The sequence below is a fragment of the Castor canadensis genome, chromosome 15 (assembly GCF_047511655.1).
Source record: "Castor canadensis chromosome 15, mCasCan1.hap1v2, whole genome shotgun sequence".
NCBI classification, from domain to species: domain Eukaryota; kingdom Metazoa; phylum Chordata; class Mammalia; order Rodentia; family Castoridae; genus Castor; species Castor canadensis.
The window spans coordinates 91,044,066-91,071,448 of record NC_133400.1 but is presented as its reverse complement, the minus strand read 5'-3'; the positions used below and the strand labels follow the sequence as shown (position 1 = coordinate 91,071,448).

Sequence of the window (27,383 nt, the reverse complement as noted above, 5' to 3'; positions counted from 1 at the left end):
CCATGAAGAAGAATGAAATCTTACTATTCTCAAATAAATGGATGGAACTGGAAAACATCATTCTGACAGAGATTAACCAAGCTCAGAAGACCAAAAATCGTATGTTCTCTCTCATATGCAGACTTTAGATCTAGGGCAAATACGGCAATGTTTTTGGACTTGAGTCACATGGTAAAGGGAGAGCACATACGGAGGTATGGGGATAAGTAGGAAACCCAAAACACGAACGTGTTTGATGTCCCCTTTCCAGAGGAACTAATACACAAACCTTAAAGCAACAAAGGTTATCATGAGAAGGGGAGATCAGGAACTAGTAAAAAGGTCAGATAGAGATGAATCAACTTGGGTTGTAACACACTTGTACATGAAAGCAATGCTAGGAATCTCTCTGTATAGCTGTCCTTATCTCAACTAGCAAAAACGCTTTGTCTTTCTTATTATTGCTTATGTCTTCTCTTCAACAAAATTAGAGATAAGGGCAGAACAGGTTCTGTCTGGAAGCGAGTCAGAGTGGGGTGGAGAGGATCGGGCAGGGGCAGGGGGTAGAAATGATCCAAACAATGTATGCACATGTGAATAAATGAATAAAAAATTATTTAAAATATGGGGATTTAGCAAATAGGAATCACAGAATTAAAGACTATCAGGATTTTGTGGAATCTTAGACATCATATTTCTATTTCATTTATTTTTCACATAAACGAATGTTCCAGAGAACTGTTTGCTGGCATTTCTATGAGTGCTCAGGCTCCACATCAGCAGCATAACCTATGCCTCCTTGTTTCCTAGTCAGAGCAATCCACTTTGTAGCCACTTTATTGGTGTTTTATACTTCCTTACCTCTATAAACACAAACACAGGGGACTTTCCCATGTTGGTTTTATTAATCTCAGTGGACTAAATTGAGTATTATTCAAATGGATATTACCCTTATGTCTGAAAAATAATGGTGTTGCATGTTTCTATGTAGCTATTGAACTTTTTATAGACTAGTTGTACAAAATGATGAAGGACTTTAAAATTTTTTGCAGTAATGTCATTGGGCTAAGGATGTATCAAGGAGTTAATCAGAAGGGTTTATTAATTAGCATATGTCCAATGGAGCTACTGCAACTGATTAATAAGGGCACACACACTAAAGCGATGTGAAGTTTTAAAATCGATGGTTCAATTGACAGCATTGTCTCTTCTGAATCAATTGCATTGGAGCTTTATCAGAGGAATTTTAGATTAGTAATCATCAGCCCAAGAGTCTTGAATGCTAGCCAACCAAACTAATATGGGCACAGGGAAAAGGTGCTAAAAATGTCTAGGAAATTTTCTATGAATTTATTTATATTAGCACATAAATCTTCCTGTTCAAATTGAAATAGCTATAGTGTTTAATTTTAGCTTTAAATAGGAAAAGCAATTAGTCAAATAAGTGAATTAACTGCTTTTAAATTTTCATACTTCCATACAAAGCCATTTTTAAATAACAGTGCGAAGTACCACTTCTGAGTGTAAGCAAATAATGACATTAAAAATATTGAGTTATGCAGAATTTTGATTGTCCACTAATTATAAACCAGAAAAGCAGTGATTTTAAAACATTCAGAAATAATAAAAACAATTGTTTTATTTTTATAAATATGAGTCTATTATAGGGAGTATGATTATGATTAATGCCTATGAATTTAGGCAATATATTTCTTAAAAACATCACCATTCCAGGAATTCATGCTGACACACAATAGACTTGAAACAACAGGGGCATTTCTTCTGCAACTTATTCCTGAAGACTCTATTTATATTCACAGCTTCAGAATGATAAACTTTTTCTACATCCAATCCCTCTCAACTATTACCTTTCCATCTTTTGAGGAAAAAAATCAGTGTTTAGTTCGCAGAAATCATAACAGTCTTTTTTTGATGATGAGGGTTGAACCCAGGTAATGCACTTGATTCTGAACTATACTCCCAGCTCTACAATATATGTGGGAATCTCCAGGATTTTATTAGATATTCAAGATTTCAGAATGTTCTGTATTAAAAGTATCTTTTTGTTTGAAAACTATTCTTAAAAGGCTCTTCTTTCCCTCAATCAGATTTCAGAGCTTATGATCATGAAGTTCGGAGCCAGTGAGACTGAACCAAATCTAACTCTGGCGCTAGTTAACTATGTGACATTGGATAAATTACATATTCCTTTAAGCATCAGAGTCCTCATCCACACAAATGACATAACAATATACTACATCTAATGTATTTATTGTTAGGATTATATAGATAAACATATAATGCAATTATTCAATAAAAAGAATACTTAGTGTTTGTATTATTATTTCTTTATCATGAATAAAATAACCATATATTATAAAAAGTAGAGGGAACAATTTTGTGAACCTCTACTTTATGAATAAATCAGAGCAAGGAACATGCCTAAGAAATGTGTTATCTCCATGTTAACAAGAGATAGTTAGGATGGGCCGTTGTGAACAAACTTGGCTTGGTGATTATCTTGCTAAGAATTCAGAAGATTAGGGCAGCAGTAAAGATGTTAGAGGGAAAGTGAGCAAAACAGAAAACTTACTCCACCATTTTTTCAATGACTAATACTTAAATAGTAATTAGTCAACATTAAATAAAACACTGGGTTGGTTAATATATACCCTACTTCTTTATAAATTTTGACTGCTTAACCTGGTAATATAAAACGAGGCAAATGTTATGTAATCTTAAAAAAATAGAATTACATGGCATTCAGAATATCCCTAAAATTAATTAATTCTCTAGAAAACATTAAAATAAGGAAATCAGAGCTAAGCAGATATTGGTTTAGGGCTCAAATGACAAAACATGCAGACATATACAAAGAATCCTTTAAACTTAACAGTAAGAAAGCAAGCAACCCAATAAAAATGGGTAAAAGATGTTAACAGAGACCTCAACAAAAATGATACTCAGAAAGCAAATATTTCAATATCATAGGAAGGGAAAGGAAATTAACAGGCGATACCACTGCAGATCTATCAGAGTGGCCCAAATTTGTACTCAAGCAACACCAAATCCTGCCAAGTACATAGAGCAACTGAAACACATTCACTGATAGTGAACGTAAAATGGTACATATACCATAGATGAAAAATTGACAACTTCTAACTAATTACATATGCTTGCCACATGATTCATAAATAACAGGTATTTTTCCAAAAGAATTCAAAACTCATCCTCACAAAAAACATGTATAGCCATTTTATTCATAATTAACCCAAACTGGAAGAAATCAAGATATTCTTCAATAGGTGAGTAGATAAACAAATTTTAGTATATTCAGACAAAATATCACTCAGCACTAAAAATATTAATGAACTATGAGGCTATGAGAACACATGGAGGAAACTTAAAATTTGTACACTAAATCATAGAAACTAAACTAAAAAGGCTACATATAAACCAGGGGCTGGGGATCATGCCTGTAATCCCAGCTTCTTGGAAGATGGAGAAAGGAGGATTGCAGTTTGAAGCCAGCTCAGGTTAAAAAAAAAAAAACAGTCAACAAGACCCTGTCTCAAAAAATAAGCCAGGAATAATGATGCACTTTCGTAATATCAACTACATCATGGGTGGAGATGGGAAGATTGTGGTCTGAAGAGAAGCCAAGCAAAAAAATGTGAGACTTTATGTGAAAAATAACTAGAGCAAAAAGGGCTAGCACTGTGGCTCAAGTGGTAGAGGGCTTGCCTAGCAAGCACAAGACCCTGAGTTCAAACCCAGACCACCAAAACAAAAAACAACAAAAAGAAGAAAAATGGCTGTATAGTGCATGATTTCAACTCTATGACATTGTGGAAAAGGAAAAACTATGGAGACAATAAAAAGATAGGGGTTATCAGGGAAAAATGGCCAGAAAGCAGAGTAGAGGAGATTCTGAGGAAACTGAAATTAATGTGCATGACACTGTAATAATGGTTGATTATGTTATTCCACATTTATCCAAGTCACAGAATGCCCAACTGCAAAAGTGAACCTCGGTGCAAAGTGCAGACTTAATAATAAGCTATCAATATTTTCTCATCAATTATTATGAGTGTGTGATATGAATCTAAAAAGTTAATGATTGGGAAAGTGGAGGAATTATAATTTTCTATGCAATTGTCCTGTAAATATAAAGCTACTTGTATAAGTGAATTCTATTTTTAAATATTATGCTTTTATAGTAGTTAAATCAGTAATATAATTATATTTAAATATTCAATATGTTCTACAAGTAATTATCATTATCTCAAAAACTATATGATAAAAAACATTTATCATTATTAGAATATTTGACTGTAATCCCTCTGTATTCACTATCCTTATGCACAAAATATGAACAACACAAGGACAATGGTGTCAACTGTATGAAGTAATGCAATTTGCCATTACAGTTGAAAATCATTTTTACTAAAGTGTGCTTTAGTACATAAGGAGATTTGAGAAAATGGTAATTTTAAGATAGTATATATTTGGTCAGAAATGCCAAATAATTGCATCTTTAATTGAAATAAGCTTCCTAGGATACTGAAAATTATTAAACTCAGTTTTAGTTGTGCATGGCTTTCTTATTTCTCTTGTAATATTGCATAGTATAATTTCAAAATTTATATTTATATTCAGAGCATAGCAGATAAAACATTTTTCTCATTTCTAAATTGAAACAAAGAACTTTGAAGTTCTCCATTCAAAAGTGCTCTTTAGACATATTTAGGAGACCAATTGTATATTTACCTCCTCATATAAAAAAGCACTAGTCTTATGCCTATGACCCAAAGATGCACAGACTTAGAATACGTGGGACTAACAGGGAATTTAATTAAAGTGCAAATTCAAATGGTGGTTCAGTGCAGCCTAATGTTCTGGATTTCTTATAAACTCAGATTATTTTGGGAATGTTGTTCTGCAGATCACACATTGAGAAGCAAAGTTTTATCTTTAATTGGCTACCTTCTGGAGAGAACAAAGGGGAAACGTGGAACATATCTGAATATGTGACTTGAGTGCTTACTCTTCTGTTTAGTCATTTGTTTCTCCTCTCCAACTAATAGTAGAAATAATAAGACTCTTCCTTCCTTCCTTCCTTCCCTCCTTCCTTCTTTCCTTCATCCTATACGTCCATCCTTCCTTTCACCTGTTCATTCATCATACTATCCATTCACCCTTCCTTCTTCCATCTGTCCCTCCATCCAGGATATAGCTGTTGCATCTTCCATGAAGAAAGCACTGTTGTAGACCCAGGAGTCTAAGTCCATATCCTGCTGAACCATATCTTCCAAGAAAAATATAACGTAGACAACTAAATAAGTATATGAAAAAATATAAATTTTGATTGCTACAGTTTCTGTAAAGGAAATAAATCAGGAACAAGACATAGACATTGATCCAAGCAGTCAGTCAGTCACCTAACCTCCACCCTAGGTCTAGATTTTAATGTGTATAAACTTGAACAAGTGACCAGATGTGTTGTGTCTCACATTTCTCCTCTTACGTGCCCTTCTTTAAAATGCAGGGACAATTGGATGAGATGATTGTTGAAAGGACTTAGCAGCATGCCTCACACATTGAAAGTATTCAGTGAGTGTTAAGTGTTATTATTTTCTAAGGCACTGACATTTGTAAACCACATTGTATGGTAATGTGAAGAAAGCCATTCAAACCAGAAACCAGAATTTATGAAAATATGGAAAAATTTGATATGTCCAGAGACTAGTAAACAAAGACTGAATCAGGAGATTTGGATTTTTTTGAGTAATATAGGATCAGTGTAGATGGAAATGGGTTCTTAAAGGGAGTTTTTCAATATTAAAGGGAGCTAGAGATTAGCGTTGGATGAAGTACCTGTCTCACACTAAGGGATTTGACCTTTAAGCCAATGGTGGTTAAACGGCAGTGCACAAAGTATTGTCCCAGAGTTTTTCATAAATACCCATTTTCATTTTAACAAGATTTTAAAATCAATGTTCCACTGGAGAAGAGAAAGCCAACAAAATTTGTAAAATATGCAAATGACCACAGGCTAAAATGTAATAGTGCTGATGTCATTATAAGCTACAAGAGTAAGACCAAAAAGTTATTTACAATAAGAAAAAACAAAAATTAGTTGGTCTGGGATGGACATTTTGAGTGTCCTTAGTTAAATTATAGTGATAAATTTGAATAAAAGATGCATTTCTAAGTAAAGTTAATGGTTGCTAAAAGTTAAAACTAGCTCAGAGTACAAATAAAAATTGTTTAGTTACACGGAAATGGTCTGAAGATTTAATTTTTTGGTGTATATGGTCATCTGAAGAAAACCGGGCAAAGATACTGAATGTCTGCATTTTCTTATCTTTGTCACAGAAACACCAGCAATGGCCTTATAAACTTAAAAAACTGATTTCTCCTTCTAATTTGCAGCAAATCAATTTACAATAGATCTTTTCACCTCCTATGGGTCAAAATATAATAAAGATTTTCATTCCTGAGAAGCAAATTGGCTTTAGAGAATAGACAGGTAAAAGAAACATAGTTCAAGATTAGGCAGCAGCACCTTATGAGATGTCAATTGGTTAATAACACACAGAGCCCCTGTAAACATGTAATCAAGATCATTGCCCATTTTTTTTTCTTTCTGGTTTGTTTTTGTCTCAAACTGTAGCCTGGTACTGACAATCTTCTTGCCTCAGCTTCTCAAGAGTTGGGATTTCACGCTTACCACAACCAGACTCTCATCTTGGTCATGTTTGGAAGCACCATTGAATGAGATTTCCTAGCTGAAGGCCTTCACCATTCCTGAAATTGAATCTGTTGCCTGCTTCACCAAGACAAGAGTGGCTACCATTCCATAGTATCATCAGCAAATTAGCTTATACATGAGTGTCTTTCTCTGGACACGTGTATGTCATGTACACTTCTACCTCCAGCACTATTTCAGTCATGAATTTACATTTATAAAAATGGCACTTTTATTTTACTGGAAATTGTCTAGTGACATTAAGCTACTTGTTATTTTATAAAGATAATTTTGACAGCAGTAGGATATTTGGATTGGAAAGGAAAGATCAATGACAAAGGGAAGGAAAAACAGGGAAAAATATCCCAAATATACCCAAGTGCTAATTTGTAGTGTTTAAGGCAACAATAAATTTCAAGCCAGCAACTGTTGTACTGACTCACAAATTTCTTGAGTATTCAGCACTGGTTTCCTACATAATAACCCAAGCTGGCTTCAGAACAGCATTGGAGTAGAGCTCATAGTCACAGTTCAGGTATGAAACTGAAAAAACACAAGATTATCAGCAAGTGACAAAGCTAATGCAATAGCTGTAGAATGGAAGAAACTCCCATATTAGATAGATATTATAAATTAATAAAATATTAATTTAAGTTGACTATTAAAGAAAAAGAAGTTGAGGATATTGTCACAGGTTTTGTTTTTTTTTTAACCAGAAATGTTGACAAAATCTTGGTGCCTCTGATTATGATTCAGAGGAAACAGTCAGAAAGTGTGGTAAAGAAGAATTCAGCTACATTTCAACATCCTAAATTCATTAAGTGCAATGTATGTCAGGCAAAGCTTACAAGAGAGGACTGCATGTACATGTTTTAATTACTCTATAGATTCATTGACATGAGAGTTTTTATTACTACCTCTAACAAAACACATCCAATGTAATATGTAGTCCTTTCTACAGGTAAATTGGCTCTGTTCTTTGTATATATTTTTAAAATTAAAGGAAATGTCTTCCACTAACCTCACAAAGATGGTCTTGAAGGTGTTTGATCTTTGATTCTGTCAGTAAAATGGTCATGGATTTATTCTTAACTGAGCTATTTTAAAAATCACTCACTTCTGCTCTACATCAATAGTTGAGCCTTGAATACCTTCCCTGATATTCCATTTTTCACATTTTGGCCACACTTATTTTATTTTAAAAATCATGATGTCTTTGTTAGGAAAGTTGTATTATTTGGAACATAGAAAGAATGCTGTTGGGATATAGATGCAACTTGAATTCAAGGCAGAAAGAGCAGGTTAAGGTACTAAAGATTTTAGTCTTGGAGAGAAGAAGACTATGGGGACAGGAACTGGAAAGGGAAAATATGAAATAGTTGTCATTAGGGATTAAAAAAAATCGTAGGAAAAAAAGCAATAATCTGTGTTTCCCCGAGGAGAAAATTTGGAAATAACTGGGGAGGCAAAAGCAAAGAGGACTTTGGTTCTGTTCCAAGCCGGGCTCTCAATTAGAGTTACTTAAATGTGGATCAGAGTGCCAGGACAATGGAGGTAGTTAGAGGACTGCTGATCACCCAGTAAATTACTTTAAAATCTAGCCATCAGGGAGTATTTGGCTGAAATACCTTTAAAAGTCCATGAAATGGAGAGTTCTATGATTCTCAGAAAGCAATTTTCTTTATAAACATATTGTTCTTCCCTCTCAATATGTTTATTTTTTTCCCAATCACTTTAAGAAAAGACAAAGTTTTGGGGGCCAATAACACTATACAAGATATATTAATATAGTCTTTGGTAATAAAATTCTGATCAATACCCTTCTATGCTACCAGAGAATGTGTATTTTCCAGTTTGGTTCACACAGAGAGCTCTCTTGTTCTAAATTTAGATGCAAGTTTTACTGTTGGAGGGACTCCAAATTTGACTAATACATCTGATGATGTCCCTTTTAGAAAAAATATATATGATGGAGAGTTCTATTTTCCTACCTTGGCGGGGGAGAAGAGTGGAGAGGGAAAAACATATGCTCTTTTCTACCAGATAATTCCATCTGTTCACAGCTATTCAGTAGGTTTGTTAATCTAATGATGCTAAGACCACTGTAGGTAGGCAAATGATGCTTTTCGTTCAATAGAGCTTATGGTTATTATTTGGCAGAGTTTGAATCAGTTAACAAATAGTCAGACTATTTTGATTCAAATTAACTGCTATACTTTTTTCCAGGTATGTTTCTGACAATGAGACAGTAGCCAATGACAACATGGTATTTCATTTGAATGCAGTCTTATTGAAGACCTACTAGTTTCAAAAAGTAAACAAAGATAAACAGAAGGGTTTTGTTGTTGTTGTTGTTTTGAGTTTCAGCTCTGAAGGAACTCAGTCTTTGCAGAGAAACAACTTTGGAAAATAATAGGTCACTATCACTGCTTCAAAATACTGTTACTTACCATAGCTTTTCCTTTATACTCTTAATAAGTAACTGCATCGATAGTTAAGACTTTTCTAAACTCTGTTAGTTAAAAGCCTTTTATAATTTTTGAATAAAGCTTTTCAGCATGCTGCTATCCTACATATTCCCTGTCCATGAATATCAGAATAAATTATGAAAGTAATATTCAAAAATGTTTACTTGTACTTAAATTAATACAAGCCTAGTGGTTCAATATATTTAAAATATTAATTTTAAGCCCTCCCCACCAAAAAATCAATGGGGAATTCCATACCTTAAAAAGTTCTTATATAATCCACTAAACTGGCTCTCCCCTTCTCTATTGCCAACAACTAGGTCTGTGGCAGACATTGTAGCCCTTTCTTGTGAGGAGAACTGGGTAAAATAATATGGCCACTAATATGTGGTTGCAAGCTTAAGTGATGACTGATGTTACACCGGGATGTTGCCATCAGTTCTGCTTCCTTCTTCCTGTCTCTATTCTCTTAATGACTTGACTACACAATGGGATGAAATCATATTAAGACTCTAATTCACAAGCCAACAGTAACAGAATCTTTTTCACTTCATACTCACTTAAACGCACAGGTGATTGGGTTTGAGATGTTATTAGTAAGATAGGAAGAGAGTAGGCAATGGTGGTGACCAGGGACAGCTACAGCAAAGCTAGAATAGTAAAAATACCTAAAGAAGGGTAAAAGGAAAAACTATTCATGCATATTACTTTTTACTCAAAACAATACACCTGGAATTTCAATTAGACAATATGGAAGTGACAATCTAATGATCTCATGTTGACTTTGATATACTCTTTTATTTATTGTAATGACTGTGATACTGTTTCTTGTTTTGCAGGGATGACCATATCTTTTACAAGTAATGACTACTTGATTCTCCCTTTCCCACAGCAGTGAAGGTGAACATTTTGATGCATTCCTAATCCAAAGGAAAAGTGTTAAACGTTTTGCCCTAACATGCAACATTTAATATGATTTTTTCCTTTTTATATTGTTGTGCTAGGTGGAGATATATTGTGGTATTTACAAATGTTCTTACAATATATAAATATATCATACTTGAATATACCCCCCCTCCACTATTCTCCTTTATCTCCCCAACCCCCATTCCTGGAATAGTTTCAGCAGGTATCATTCTTCTGTTTACATGCTTGTGTACACAGTATTTGCACCATATTCACCCTCCCACACCCTTTCCCCGCCTCCTCTCCCTTCCCACTGGTACCACGCCCCCTCAGGTAGGACTTGTTGCCCCCTCCTGGTCTCTGGCTTTATAAAAGAAAATGAGTGACATTTTTATTTGTTTAAGATAGTTACACAGGGAGGGTTCTCATGACATATCCATGTATATATGTACTATAAACGGAATTCATCTCTTCTATTTTTCTTCTTTCTACCGTAGTCTCCTTCTTATGGTGGTTTAAAAATTATATATTCATTGTTGTTTACAGAGTACATCAACCATACTCGCCTTCTTAACTTCCTTATTTTACCCTTCCCCTTTTGTATGTGACCTCCCCTTAGCATGACCTGTTTTTCATAATATCGCTGTATTTGAATTAGGCTTATATTCCACATATGAGAGAAAACATACAGCTTTTTGCCACTGAACCTGGCTAACTTCACTTAAGATGATGTTCTCCAGGTCCATCCATTTACCTACAAACAAAAAAATTTCATTCATCTTTACTATGACTTTTTAATAAGTTGCAATGTTAATGATCTTCCTAAATCTAATTATAAGAAAATATCTGACAAAACCAAATTAAGGGATATATTATCAAGTAACTGATCTCTGATTTTCAAGACCTGTGAATGTCTGAGATTTTATTTTGCTTAAAACCTAGCTTGGTGTGGGGGCCCACACTTATAATTCTAGCTATTCAGGAGAGAGACAGATCCAGGAGGATTGCAATCCAAGCCTAACCTGGGCAAAAAGTTAATATGACACCCTATCTGGAAAACAGATGAAAACCAAAAGGAGTGGAGCATGGCTCATGTAGTACAGCACTTGCCTAGCATGATGGAGTCCTTGCACTCAATCTCAAGGAAATAAAAAAAAAATAATAATAATAGCAAGCTAAAATGTTCACTTTTTTTAACATGGAAATTATACTAGCAAACACTCACATTCAGTTAATTTACACATACATAAATACTGTTTTGCTAGACTTAGGTATCTCCTTGTGTTTTCTTCTTGATTGTTCTATTATTAGTTAGGCTTCTCCAGGAAAACACAGTTATTAGAAGATATACACATACCTAGTGAGAGACAGAAGTCCAAATAGAGAAAGATGGAAAGACAGAGAGATTTGTCATTTGTTTCAAAGAATTGACTCTCTAGATTTTGGGGGTCTGATAAGTTTGAAATCAACTGGGCAAGTAGGTAGGAAGAGTAGAAATTCAGGTAAGACTTGATATTGCAATCTGTAGCTGAAAGTCTGCAGAGTGGAAAAGACAGGCTGGAATTTGAGACAGGATTTCTTTCATTGCAGTTTTGCTATTTTTGATGGCACTGTGGTTTGAACACAAGGCTAGTCCTTGCTAGGCAAGTGTAGCCATGCCCCCCCAGCCCATTTTTGCTTTAGTTATTTTTAGGGTAGGGTCTTAGACATCTCTTATGGCCTTAAACTGGCTTGGTAAGATTCACTCACATTATAGAGGACATCCTCTTTTAATTCAATTACACTGATTATAAATGCTAATCATATTTTAAAGACACCTTCAGAACAATATTACAGATTAGAGCTTGACAAAACAATTCAGCACCATAGCCTGGCCAAGTTACATATATTTAACCTTCACAGTTTATAGCAGTACTTTTTATCCCTTGTCCTTCTTTTTTAGAGAAAAACAACAGACTTAAAAATTCAACTAATCTCATTTTCTATATTTTAAGTTAAATTCTTATGAATGTATTTCTCCTTTATTTGAAAAAGAGATTTAATGTGGGTCTTTTCTGAAGCAACATTTTCAGATGAGATCAGGCATGACTGTAGGCTTCAAGTAATATTACATTTAAGAAATGAGCATGTTAAATATCCTGGATTTATTTTATATAATACTTTTGTCAGCTACAAAGCTATAGATTCAAAAGTTTACCTTTGCCTGTTAAGTTTTAAAATTACTCAATTTCTTTCATCTATTGATGTTCATCTGATTTTGTCTGTGTAGGTCCTCTGCTCCGTGTCTCTGAAGACATTTAAATCAACATCTACATAATCAAATGATTTTTGACTTTCTATGAAACAGTGGTTTTCAAAGTATGGTCTTTAGAATCTTCAATTTTATTAAAATTGCAAGTTCTTTGGATGCAAACCAGAACTTCTGAGTCTGGGGTCACAGTGGTCTCTGGGTGATTTTGATGTTCTTTCAAGTTTAAAAAACACTATTTGAAAGATAAGAAGTATATCATCATGTGCTATAGTTTGACAGAAGGGCCCATGTGTTAAAGGCTTGTCCACAACTTTGCACTATTGGGAAATGGTAGAAACTTTAAGTGGTGTGGCAAGTGGGAGGTTTTTAAGTCACTGGGGCTCTGTCCTTGAAGGGGATTGTGGGATACTGGTCAATTTCTCTCTCTCTCTCTCTCTCTCTCTCTCTCTCTCTCTCTCTCTCTCGTGTGCCATAACTATGAGGTGAGTAGTTAGTTATGATGTGCTTCTTGCCACAATGTGCTACCTTACCATAACACAGGCCCAACAGAGCCAGGTCAACGGGTCATGGACTAAAATCTCCAAAACCTTGAGCCAAAATAAACCTTTTCTCTTATTAAGTTGATATATTTCATATATTTATTATAGTAGCAGACTAACATATAGTAAAGACTAACATCCTGCTGTCTTCAAATATGTCTTCTTTCTCTTTTCTTTTTCATTTTTTCATAGGACACTTGTTATCCAAATGTTGGTGTTTCTACTTTTAAATGTTTACCCTGTTCTGCTACTTCATCTGAGAGCTTTTCCATTGAATCTTTCACCTGCATCTTTATCCAGCTCTATCAACCTTACTTTTTTCTCTGTTATTTTATTTCAACTACTATATTTTGTAGCTAATAATTCTATTTGATATTTTATGAATTCTTATTTCTTCCTTTTAGTGTTCAATGATTTTTTTTTGGTTTTTAAAAACTTTGACTAAATTATTAGGTTTACAATAATTTTAGCTCATATGGAACGTATTATCGCATCCGTTATCACACTTGCCATGGTTTTGGTCTTCAGTGTTTTACTCCTTTGACCTGTTAATTCATGTTCTCTTGAGATTCCAACCATCATGTCTGGTGAAATGTATTAGGGAAAGGGCAAAGAGGCCCTACATGTGTGTCTCCAGGTAAGGTTAATTGGAATGACGAAGATGAGAAATTGTGGCTACAATTGGAGTACACCAAAGAACACAGACTACCATAGAACTCTGATTGAACTTATTTTCCTGCAGTGTGCCAGTTGAACCACTGTTACATTTTTAAACTTCTAAGAGGATGCAGAATTGGCCAACAAGTAGCCAGTCAAGCTGTTTTCATCAGCTCCTGGATGACTGATTTCCTGTTTATCCAGTGACTAAGCAGCAATCACCAAATGTAAGTTAAGACTGGAGATAAACAGAGGAGAATTTTTTTTTCTCCTTCAATTTTTCTTTTCAATGGTGTGCCTGACCAACACATAACATGATGTTCTCAGTAATTTATACAGATATAACAATTTATGCCAACATTTATCATCTCCACAGGTAATCACTGTGTGTGTATGGTCCTTCAACTGATGTAGTTTCTTTTCTGCTTTTTATTTTTTATTTTTTGACTGTACTGGAGTTTGAACCCAGGGCCTGTGCTTGCCAAGCAGGTGCTCTGCCACTTGAGCCATGCCACCAGCTCTGTAGTTTCTTCAAGTTTGATTTTGAGGAGGGACCAGTGTAGGAGCTCATATTAACCCACCATTTTACTTCAAGCTATCTTCTTAAGATATATATTCAATTGGTTTACTCTCTTACCTATAAATATTTAAATACTTTCCTTTCTTATTAATCTCAACTCTTAACCATGAGATGAGGAAATTTTCATAACCTTGGTTAAACCAACTTTTTTTTTCCTTTTTCTTTTATTATTCATATGTGCATACAAGGCTTGGTTCATTTCTCCCCCCTGCCCCCAACCCCTCCCTTACCACCCACTCCACCCCCTCCCTCTCCCCCTCCCAATACCCAGCAGAAACTATTTTGCCCTTATTTCTAATTTTGTTGTAGCGAGAGTATAAGCAATAATAGGAAGGAACAAGGGTTTTTGCTGGTTGAGATAAGGATAGCTATACAGGGCATTGACTCACATTGATTTCCTGTGCGTGTGTATTACCTTCTAGGTTAATTCTTTTAAATTTTACATGTTGCTACTTTTCTTTAACCTAATCACTGATCAACTTACTGACATTTTTTGCATTCACTCATATACCATTGTCTGTCATGTCTTCACACTGCTTTCAAGTGTCATTTGTTCTTAGCAGTAGTCCCTTCTCTTGCTCTTCCTTGACAAAATTATAGCCAATTTTTAAGACAAAGGAAAATTTTTATTCTGTAAAATACAACCTCACAAAGTAGAAGTATCCATTTCTTTCTTTGGGGGGGCCAGAATATGAAGAATATATTGCATTATTTTGTTGCTTATATTTTTGAAATATTATTAAACATGACCTTGTTACAGTAAAGCATGTCTAGAATTTGTCTTTCTTGGCATTTTGTAATAATCCACACTCCACTGAGCCCCTTCCTTGTCCTCTCACAATGCCACACACTGGTCATCATGCACTCTAGGTTATTTGTATGTTTCAGTAGGCCATCTCAATCAACTGTAGATAGAAGAACTTGTCTGACTTCTTTAACATTCTAAACCTAGCAAAGGGCACAGTAAGTTGTGTACACATATTCTTAGTCTTTTCAAAAAACGTTTTTATAAGTACATGATAGTTGCACAGTTGTTTCATTGTGACAGTTCCATAAATACATATATTGCACCTTGGTGTAGTTTGTCCCCTCCATTATTTTCCCTCCTCCCCAGTTCTCTCCTTAAAATGGTAGTATTAAAAAGCGTTTCTTTATGCAAGGAAGTTGATAGGTAATTGTGCAGAAAGAACTGTTGTAAAACTAGCTTCTCCCTATCATTGCAATATATTTAATGCTGATCTATTTTACTTTAGGAATCAGCAAAAAATAGAATATTTCAGGTGTATGTTACAGAAATAGTGATGATCCAGAGGGTAATGAAAAGTTACGTTTATCTTATCCAGTTGTTTTTCTCTGAGGATTTAACACAATATCTGCTATAGAGAAAGCTATCAAAATAACATCTGAATAAATATGTGACACATAATTCATTATTAAATATTATTTTTATATTTAATATGGAATTGTTGAATGATAATCATTACAAATTGTGTTTGTGCAGAAGAATAGTCATAAGTTTGCAGAAACTTATCCATCATCTCTCAGGATGTTCTCTTTTATAAATTAAATACTTTTTTATTTAATATTTTTTGGCCTCTTCAGAGCTTTCATTTTCCATTGTTATAGGAAACAAATGATGCAACTGTATCTCTGTGTGTCACTGTATAAGCAGACATGTGTCTAGAGCACACTTTCTTCTAACTCAGAACATAAGAGGCACGTATGGTGCTGGCTTTGTACATGATTGGAATGGTCTATGAATTCCACAGTTGACAATTTGTTTGTGTCTGAAAAAGTTTCACTTCTTTCTTGACAGTGACTGAAGAGCCTCAGCAACAGACCACATTGGAAATAGGTCCTGATTATGCATGATTATTGGAATACAAGGAAGCTCAATGGTTTTGATGGAGAAGACAGTTCTGGTATCATCCTGTAGGAATTCAATAGCATGTGTAACATTTATAACTTGGAAGTCACTTTTTCCTTAACATACATGAAATTCTTTATTGATGCACTTTGGACACAGTAAAGTCTGTTCATATATCTTCAATAAATCTGTGATTTATTGAGAGGAATAAAATACTTATTAATCATTTGAGTTCAGGATATGAAATAATTTTTCAACTTGTCTAGATGAGCCTGTCCAGCTAAATTCTATCATCAATTGTAGGAGATGGTAGAAACTTGGCCTTGAATGTCAATCTGTCTTCAGACACAGTTTTAATTTCAGCTGCTACCAGTGCATCAGTGGCTTGACAGTGAAATATGAGTTTCCACTCTCTCAGCTGGACAAGTTGCTTACAGATTTTCTGATAATATGGCCATTTTCTGGAGGTATTATTTTAGACAAATGAGATTTTTTTAAATGAAAAGTTAAAAAAAATCTCTTTTCTTGTGGAGTATGTGAAAATGATGTGTATAAAGGAAGTCAAACAAACTATAAATTAAAAAATGCATTAATTGTGTATTGCTCTCCTTGATAGCCCTATACTGTGTGCTAGAAATCAGTTTTCATCAGTGAAGAAGAAAACCTGTGTAACAAAGCTGTATCATTCTACTAACAATTCCTGTATAGGTCAAGGCAAACTCCATTGTCAGTTTGGTTCCTAAAATTATGGAGGTAGTTTGTAAGAATATTTTCAAACATGCACTTTGTTATGATCACTTTAGAAAATAGAAGATAGAATCAACAGAATTAATTAAATGTGTTATAAAACACTGATGGAAATCAAGAAAAACAGAATAATATGGCAGAATTTATTTTAAAGAAGGGATTTAAAGTATGTTTTGATAACTACTCACTCTAGTACAAATCAATAACAGAAAGTATTAAAAACAAGTCAAGTAATGCTGAGTAAAATGAAGGCAGTCTACTAGGCTATGACAGTTAATAACTAGTCTGGTTTATGGGGTGATAGAAATTGAGGTTCACATTTTGTTTGAAAGCTATGCCTAAGGTAATATGTTTAATAAAGTATTGTTAAAGATGAAGTTACTTTATGTATGTGCAGAATTTAGCATAGTGACTTGTGTATAGAAAATTTCTATCCAAACAATACAGGGATATTTCTTCTTGTGAAGTAAACAGAGAAAGACAGCAGGTGAGTATACACATCGGTTAGAAGGAAGGAGAATCAAAGAAACTCATCTGAGACCACCTTTACTATAAAGAGCAGAGTGTGGTCAAAACAAGACAGGTATGTGGAGAACTTCTTGAAGGGGTAAAAAAGCTTGAGACCTACCAACATAAGGCTGGAACAAGTCCCAGCAGGAAGTGGGGTGCCACAGTAGTAGGGGTAGCATAAATTAGAGATGATGCCAGTCAGGGAACAGATGAGACAACAAACAGAAAAAACTTGGGCATAGGATAAGTTAACTAGATTTGGGTTTTTGTGCACACTGACCAATTCCACTACCTTGACTTGACATAGCAAACCATGGAAAATTGATACAATTCATGAGATAATTAAGAGTACTTTCAGAATTAAACATTGAGGATTTTTTTAAAGATGACTCTATGCTATTCTGTGTTGTAAATGGGAGAAGCGTTCCTTGCAGAGTCCTCAGATTATTCCAACGTGCATGAAAAGACTATACTTGGAGTGGTGAATGAAATTAAAGGATTATATTCTCAAATACAAGAGATAAAAGGCATAGTACAGGGCACAGGGGTCCATTTCGTAGGAGTTTCTAGGAACTATACTCAACCAAGCAGGTGAGGAGAGCAGAAAGAGTAAGGAGCATGAGCAAGTGATTTTACTAAAGGTCAACAGAGTTCTCAGAAAAAGGCATGAGGGGTTTTATGATATATTTGAATATCACTATATCCCAATTAAGGAGCCAAGAGCAAGATGGGAGCTATTGGCAGGAATCAGAATTTTCACAATGGCATACCATGTTGCCACTGGAGTGTGAAAATGTGTATGTCTATGTGTGTGTACTTATATCTGTTTGTGGGGATGGTGAAGAATCAGGAAAATATGAACTTTCAAAATTTATAATAAACATAGATATACTCACACACATATATGTTTAATCTTTCCTTTTATCCCACAAAATGATTTGTGGTAAAATAAATATCTACACAGAAGGTAACCTCAACAGGGCATCTGGTAGACCAACACCCAGCCTCTGAGAGAGCGTTGTTGGTACCTGATAAGATGCAGGAGACACAGCAGTGATTGAAGAAATACTGAGGTGAGAGAAACAAAGGACTGTGGCTAGAAGCTCTCCAATATTTCTCTTCTTTGTAGGGAGGTCAAAAGTCTATCTTGCATGATTAAAATTTTAATTAAATAGGTTTAAATTCTAGTTCAAAATGTAGTTTCACTATCCTTTGAACACTCTGTATTCTCCAGTTAGATAATAAATCTCAGTTGCCATAGGAAATTACTCCCTGAAACGTGATTAAAAGTGGGTTTTTTGTTATCTGTCAAAACTCAGTTTATGGATTGTCAATAAGGTTTTCAATAAAGTTACAGAGATTTCTTGCTAGACTCAGTAAGAAAGAAGGAAAACTGCAAGCGTTGAAGCACTGCTTTACCAGCTACTGTTCCTTATGTCTCAAGCATAATCTTTTCATTAAAATGCAGATGAGTATTATCAAACCTTTTATATTTGAAGAAACTGTTGCAGTGGTAAAATATCTTTTTTTTTTTACAGATTCATACAGTTGAGAAAGCAAGAGGAAGAACCAAATACCATGACTCCAAAGCTCTTGCACCAACAATCTTAAAAGGAATGTTATGTTTGATTTTTCTAAAGCAGAGCTTCCAAAACATAAACAGACTATTTACTGACGTTTGAAAGGATTCCATAGGAAAATTAAATCGCTAAAAATATTAAAATGATTCTAAAGAGTATTAAACAATTTTTTTCAAATGTTTTAACTTTGTTCTAGAATTACTGGGAAATATGACATCATGGATTGAAAATGTCTGAACACAGGCATTTTGGCCTCAATCTAAGAAAGTTTCAAGTGAAAGAAGGACTGGAAATTCTATTTCTGTTCCCTTTGTCCAAAAGTTTTGCTGTTTGTCTCCTGTTAGCTTCACACTGTGACATCATTCTAGTCAGAATGAAAGAATGCAGTTGCCAAATTTAGAACACACTTAAACTTTGTGATTTCATACATTTGAAATGAATTCAAATCTTTAGAAGTCAGTTTGTGAACTATAAAATAAAAGAACATTACTTCCTTTTTCCAAGAAAAGTGCCTCCCAGCAGCTTCTTGGACATCACATTTCCTCCAAGAAGCCAGACTTCGATGAGCTAAGTGTGAGTAAATTAAAAACATATGGTTGATATTGTCTCTGGATTTAACTGTTAAAAAGGAAACATTCAAATGCTTTAACAATAAATATACCAATCCGAGGATTTGGGTAGTCCTTAAACTGGGCTAAAAATGAATAGTTTGACTCCTTTATGAGAGTATAAATTACTGTGCTCACCGATTATAATGTTTAATACTTCTATTAATGATTTCTTTTAAATCACATATAAAAATAAATGAAGATAACATATTTCCCAGTGACAGCTTTTCCAAGCAGCAAAGCTACTTCAGAAAAGATAATAAATAAGTGAATAATATTTTAAAAAATCAGAATTCAAAGAAGGGAATTACCAAAAAAAATCTCAAAGCTGGGATTACAAGTGCATGCTGCCACAACTTGGTTGGATAATTTTTATATTAGATTAAAAGTTCTTATAGAAACTGAAATTGATTTACATGTGATAAATATCATGCAACATGCTACAAATATAAGAACTTACACAGAGGTTGCACTTAAATATCAACACCTTATCAACCTTTCAGTAGCTCTCCCAAAGAATGTGCAGTTTGATTTATTTCAACATGATTGGAAATGATTGTAATTGTTTTCATTTGTATTTGAGAATGCATGTAATCCTAAAAGATTTGCTCTAGAATCTGAACTGTGAGGTCATTTGGAATGACCATACTCACTATTCTCTTGGTTTTATTTTATTATGGATATAATTTTACCCATGATCAATAGATGCAAAACATGAGGTTTTGATACCCATAATTTCATTTCTCAATTCTCACTCCATATATTCCTGTATGAGCCACCCCCATTGTATCATAACATCTTTGACAATTTCTGGTTTGTGTTCATCTTGTAAGGCATCTTCAGAAAGGAATGCATTCAGCCTAGTGCATTTTGTCAGCCTTCAAAAACTGGTACAGGAATGACTATGTTTTGATAAAACCAGTAAATCCTTGAATATGTGAAGGATTTAAAATCAATTTAATCAGTCATAGAAATAAAATTTTCCTTTATTTTTCAAGTACCCAAATAATAAAGAATGTTGAATAAAAAGTGATCAGTAAATTTTTTTCTAATTGATGACTTTTTTTTCTTAATGTAAACACTGAAGTTTTTCTTCTTAATTTGAACACAGTTTATCAAGTGGTAGCAAGAAAAATTTAATAGCTCCAGCTTTTAAAATCTACTTCTATGCAACTTTGGCATTGTTAAGACAGGATTGTATTACCAGGACATTTAAGGAGGAAAAAACAAGCTCTTCCGAATCATGTCAATCTCACTTGTAATCTATTTTTGAACAATGTACTATAAAGAATTTCCTAATCACAGAGAACTAGCGATTTACTCTCTGGTGGATTCTACCCATCCAGCTGCTTGGCAATAAATAAAGCCAGAGTGGGGAGAGAGTATAATTAAAAATTAACTGCACCCAATTGGTTCTGTACTGTTTTCATTTTTGCATGCTTGTTTAATGAGGTGTTTTTTAGGACTTTATAACTGTGATATAAAATAAGGTCCCTGGTGATGAAAAGCTCAGGAAAAGGGGCAGGGGTTGATTTTCCACCTTGGTTGTCCTCTGATCTTACTTCCTGGTTTTTAACTTCTTAACCATGTTGTAGTTTCAGTCTCTGGGGGATTTGTTGTGCCATAAAAGCTACAAAAGCTGCTATCACCACACTGAAGATCCAGGAGATGCAGATTTTCCTGCTAAACACTAACTTGGTGTGGAAACTTCAGTCTTTAGTTCAACCAAAATAAAGTTAAACAGATTTCACAGACATGCCAGAGAGAGAGAGAAAGGGGAGGGGAGCATGTAAACTAGAGCAGAGATTTAGTTACACATTATAAATTTCTAAAATAATTATTAGCCATAAATGCATTCAGTTATCACAATTTACAGGCTTTATACACATTTTCCTGTTACTATTTTTTGGCCTCAGTTGTTTGCTATTGATATAATTTAGGTCATAAATGTTATACGAAATCTTCTGTGTTGGAGGCTTGATATCCAGAAGGGGAAGTGGTGGAGCCTTTAAGAAGTGGGCCCTAGTGGGAGTTCTGGTCATTGCGGGCATGCCTTTTGGAGGAATTAAGGGACTCCATACCCTTCTTCTTCCATTCTTCTGCCTTCCAGCTGTGGGGTGAATGTTTTTTCTCTGCTAGATGGTCCCCACCATTACCATCTTGCACTGTATCCAGCAGTCTAAAATCATTAGGTCTACCTAATCATGGACTAAAACCTCCAACACCATGAAAAAAATAAAATTTTTCTCCTTCCAATATTATGTCAGGTATTTGCTATAGTAATGGAAGAATGACTAATGCATCTATTGCTGTATTCTTTCCCAATTCTTTTAAGTTTGGTCTCTCAATCAGCAAAACTGAGCTTTTCTATCTATTGTGGAGTATTTTAAAACTTTGAATGGGGGCCATGATGAATTAATAAAATCTGCATCATAATTTGTTCTGTCCACCATTAGAAGCAAAGGAAGTTTTATCCTGTATCAATGTTCGTGGGTGGTAACTGACTGCCCATTCAGTTCTGTTTCCTGTCCAAGATGTTCCAATTTTAAACATATGACATCTACAACAGCCAACCCATCAGGAAATCCATTGGATATGCCTTTGAAGTGTATCTACAATCCCACTAATTCTCGCCCTTTCCTCTGCTACCTTTTTGGTTGGAACAATAATCATCTCTTGCTGGTTTATTACATAAGCTCTCCACAGGTCTCTGTTCTGATGACTTGCCTTCTTCAATCTGTTCTCAACCTAACAGCAAGAGTGGCTTTGTGAAAATGACTTCCAGGTGCTCACTTCAGCAGCATATACACAAAAACTGGAACATAGATTAACATGGTACCTGCATGAAGATGACCTACAAACTCGTGAGGCATTTTACACTTTTGTGAATATCCCGAAAGGCACTGAAATACATGTACTTACAAGGGTGAGTTTTATGGAATGTTAATTATATTTCATCTGAGCTACAATACATGGAATAAATAAGCAAAGCCAAATAATATCCATCCTCTTCTAAAAGCCCTACAATGATTGACCAATTTCAGTCAAAGTAAAAAAAAAATTTTTAAAGTCAATGTTCTTAAAAGAACATTGTGATCTAGCCCTTTTACTCCCACCATTAATGATTTACCCTTTCTCCCCATAATTTTCCCCTCATTTCACTCTGATGTCAGCCATACTTTCCCACAATATGCTGAGATCCTTTACCTGCTTTCCCTTTGATGAGACACCCTACAAAGGCAACATAGATCCCTACAAAAAAGGTAACTTCAATGTTGAGACCTATGCTACCCCATATACAGCAAAAGCTATGATAAGGATTACCTACCTAACAAAGAATGGGGAAAATCTCTCAAGCAGAACCCAAATGGCTGGAGAGAACAAGAAATGGCAATTAGTTCAATGTACTTCCGTGGTTAGTGACTGGGTAGGACTGGGTGAGAGTGTCCCAGGGAAGAGCTTCTTGGGGTTTGAATCTCACCCAGCATGTATGTAGGGAACCCTCAGGGCTTCTTCTCTACTAGTCCAGGTGTGAGGCCACCAGAGGAAGAGGGAGTATGAAGGTTAACATTGTCAATTTTCAAAAACATGGAGTCAGACCCTTTACTACACCCACACTTTGCTTGAACTTAAAATTCTCAGGGAGACTGAGCTTGAATGATAACCTGCAAAACTCTCCATGCATCATCTGTGTTTCCCCTTTCTAGGATCTGTGTTTTACTTTGTTTCTACATATCACTGGTCACCTGCTAACTTGTCCTGCCATCTAGGTAGGTAGATAGATTCTATATTTGTTATTCCCTCCTGCTCCTCTGCTATTCTGCTGGGAAGTCAGTCTTTGATATACTGGGTGAATCCTGAGTTTCTGGAATAAGCGTGGCACCAGTATGTGCTTGGTATATCAGTGCTTAGCAACTGAATTAGGTGTGTAAGAAGCAATCAGCATCAGCTCACTGAACCAGTTCTAGTTACCAAGTTATCTTTGGCAACTCATCTTACAATAATTTTTCAGCCTACTTTCTACTTCTTGGGATCATCAGAATTTTTTTAAATTTTTTTATTTTATTCATATGTGCATACAATGTTTGGGTCATTTCTCGCCCCTTCCTCCATCCCCTCCCTTACCCCTCTGCCCCCTCCCCCTCTCCCCCTACCCGCTTGCTACCCAGCAGAAACTATTTAGCCCTTATCTCTAATTTTGTTGAAGAGAGAGTTTAAGCAATAATAGGAAGGACCAAGGGTTTTTGCTAGTTGAGATAAGGATAGCTATACAAAGAGTTGACTCGCATTGATTTCCTGTGCATGTGTGTTACCTTCTAAGTTAATTCTTCTTGAACTAATAGAAGTTAATGTATTCAAGCTATATCCTATGTTAAATGAATTCAACCTATCAAAAATAAAAAAATAGTCCTCACATTTAAAAGAGTTTCAATTATTGAAAGTTATTTTAGTTTTTAATGTTTATTCAAAGGTTAGTCAGTGGACTCCAATCATTTTTATAATTGCCAATTGTTCAAGGCTTTTTTTTATGCCCACTAAACCTTTGTGTGTTGGCTCAAGTCAACATCAGTTCTCAAGAGAATTTTTCCTGTTTACCTCTCCCAGTGTAATCACTGGGATTCAAACGCCATTATATTACTGGTTGTCATTTTTTAACCTATTACTTTCAGTAAAAATCTAGTATATTAGATATTACATTTTAATGATCTGTTCACCCACTAAAATGAAATTCAAATGTGAGAAGAAAGTTTGCCTCTCATTAGTACTGTGCCACAGATCCTTGAAAGTGAAGGATATAATAATTGCCAAAGAATTTGTAATTAATATGAAAAGGTAAATTCACAATAAGTAGCACTGGTAGAACTAGAAGAAAATGTTCTTAAACCGTTATAAATGAAAAATAAAAAGAATTGGTGCAGTTGCATGAAGACATGTAGATTTGGTGCCTGGAACACTACATACAGTTCTTACTTGATGGCAAGACCAATGGGTAATTATGATGGAATTGAAGAGAAATAGAAAACTTTTCTGTCATTCAGTAATGAATGTCATTTCCTGGTTCCAATCCAATCTAGGATTCCAAAGTGCATTTAATCTATAGAGAAATAGTGGATAGATTATAGCTAGCTAGCTAGCTAGATATAGATATGTATATTTATATATAGAGTATACCATGATGTTTTGATATAAATATGAAGTGATTATTATAATCAAATAAATTAACATATCTGTCATCTCATATAGTTACCTTTACTTCCATCCTTCCTTATCTATCTCTCTCTTTATTGTATCTTTCATTCCATCTTTCTTTCATGTAGTATCTAGCTTATATCTAGGGGGCCTAGTACAGGTAACACTTGGTCTTGGCACTTGAAATGACCATAACCCTAAACCTAACATTGTGAACTGAATGTCATCTTATTCAATCATGAGTTTGCCTGAGCACAGGTGGAACTCCACTTTTAACTGGAAATTGTATATATGAAACCAGTTACGGCAGATGTGGAAGATAAAGTAAGCTTCATCATCAAAGGCCTTACTACTCTTATAGTACCTGTGCCTTTTTGTTTACTGCCTTATGTATCTTCAACCCATTGTACAACTTACAATTAATTCTTGTAATTTTTGATTTATCATGTGAGGAGATTTCATTGTGATAATTAGATACATGCATACAGAATACCTTGAACAAGTTCACACTCTCCAATATACTCCTATTCCCTCTCTCCCTCTTCCTCCAAAATCAAATTTTAATGAGAACTAAAAATGTTAAAGGGCTCTGAATTCCTTCAGTAGTTTTTGACCAATTGCAATCATTGGCATCACAGGGACCTCCCAAAATCAGTTAACAGAAAAGACAAGACATTGAAAGAAGGGCTCTAAATGATATGCTGGCACCAACAAAAGGTAAATACTGATATAGCTAACAGAAGTACTCTTGATATCAGCAATGAAAGGAAAGCCTCTGTGTTGAACTTCAGGTTTTATATCTGCTTGTGCATTTTGTGACTGCAAAGAGATGGCTTGAAATAGTGATCTACAATGACCTATTGACCAGGGTTAATGAGGTAGCCACTAACCTTGGTCTAGGAAGACCAAGAAAACTGGTGATAGATATTTTTGGAAGAGGTAGCTTGATTGGCCCTTTTGAAGTAGGTACAGAGTGAAAAGAAATCCATGTTTCATATAAATGTTTAACAGAAGGCGTTCCCTGCAGAGAAGCTCAAAATAACTATGAGGAAAGGGCAATACACCTGGTGCTCATCAATCACAGCTACCAAGGATTATTTAGTGTTTCATGGACAAAGTGATCATGATAGTAGAGTTTAAAGCTTTGCATAGGGTCAAGAGCATGAAATTACACTTACTAAAGTTATTGGGCTACTGAACCTTCAGAATGCTCATGTTTTTCAAAGAGCAATCATTCCATTTCATGAAGACCCAGCTATCTCCTGGTGGAAAGTTAATTACATGGAACCTTTTAATTATAAATAGAGGAGTCCTTTGTTTCATGTATGTTGATACAGATTTTCCTTCTTTTTTACAACACTTCTGCCAGAATCACCACTTATGGACTCTCAGAACATCTTGCCAGTCACTACCAACAAGTACTTCAATTAATGGCCAAAAAAAAAAGTGAAGTAGAGGACTCCCTCCCATTAAATTGACTGCTATCACCAGGTGCCTCATTATACTAAAAAAACAGGGTGGCTTATTGAAGGCTTAGACAGAATATCCCCTTTTATGGCGGGTTGTTGTCTTGAAGAATCTGGATGGAACCTCAAATCTCCATGCATATATTGTGCTGCTGACACTAAAGTAAGAGGTGGGCATCACAGGACAGAGGTAAGATCAGTCCTTTCCATTGTCATGTAGAGCAGGAAGCAATGTTTTGCATTCCACTTCCACAATCTTGAGTCTTCCAGGTACTGAAGTTTATAGTGACCAAGAGAGGAAGAATGCTTTTACCCGAGAACACAGTTATTGTTCCATCCAACTGTATGTCAGAACAACTCACATCACCTGTCTGGGCTACTTATACTGTTGAAGAAAATCATTAAATAAATGTATGTACACAATACTTTTTGTGATCTTATACAATATATACAAATCTATATTTAAATGTGAAAAAAGATGCAACTTATAAATATACCTTGAAAGAGAAAGAGAAAATGTGTCCATATTAAGTCATTTGATTAAATAAATTTTAAGAACAAAAGAAATGTCATTAAACAACATAGGGTCTGTCTTCCTAATAGGTTCTACCATTCGATCTGCCACCATACAACTTAATCACCTTTTGACTTGGTTTCCTGAACTGCAAAATGGGACAATGGTTGTAGATATTTCATAAGACTATTACAGAGACCAAACAGCATGATTTATATGAAGTAATAACTCATGTGAAGTGCTAAACACCTCTTTCCAAAGAAGTACTCAATAAAAATGATCTATTATGCTCACATATTTATAGAGGTATATTTATGCACATATATGCATATACATATCAAACATGGATGATAAATATAGATAGAGTCACCATTTATCATGCATTCTTCTTTTTTGAATATTTTATTTCTAAGAAAATCATACTGGAATTGTGCACTGTCCTTAACATTTGTCAAGTTAAAATTTACAATTTAAAAATGACACACATGAAAGTAACAAATTGTTTTGTATATGATAATTTATTGTTTGAACAATGTCAAGAGAAACAACCAATATATTAATGTTTATGGGATAAACTTTAATTCTTTGATATATGCTTCACTATTTTACATTCCTTGTACGATTCTCAGAATGATTTTTCATTCTGTCTCCGGATTCTTATTAAGAATTAGTAATGGTGTTAAAATCATCATTCCTAAATAGTTCTTGAGGTTATACTGTCTTTCATCTCTCAGCTTTTCACTCATTTTTCTCTTCAGTTTACAATTTAT

General features: G+C 34.7%; 1 pseudogene; it reads left to right on the top strand.

Annotated features, from left to right (window-relative positions):
* Nucleotides 1-22,228: 22,228 nt before the first annotated feature.
* LOC141417670 (U6 spliceosomal RNA) lies at nt 22,229-22,327 on the top strand (annotated as a pseudogene).
* Nucleotides 22,328-27,383: the final 5,056 nt, after the last annotated feature.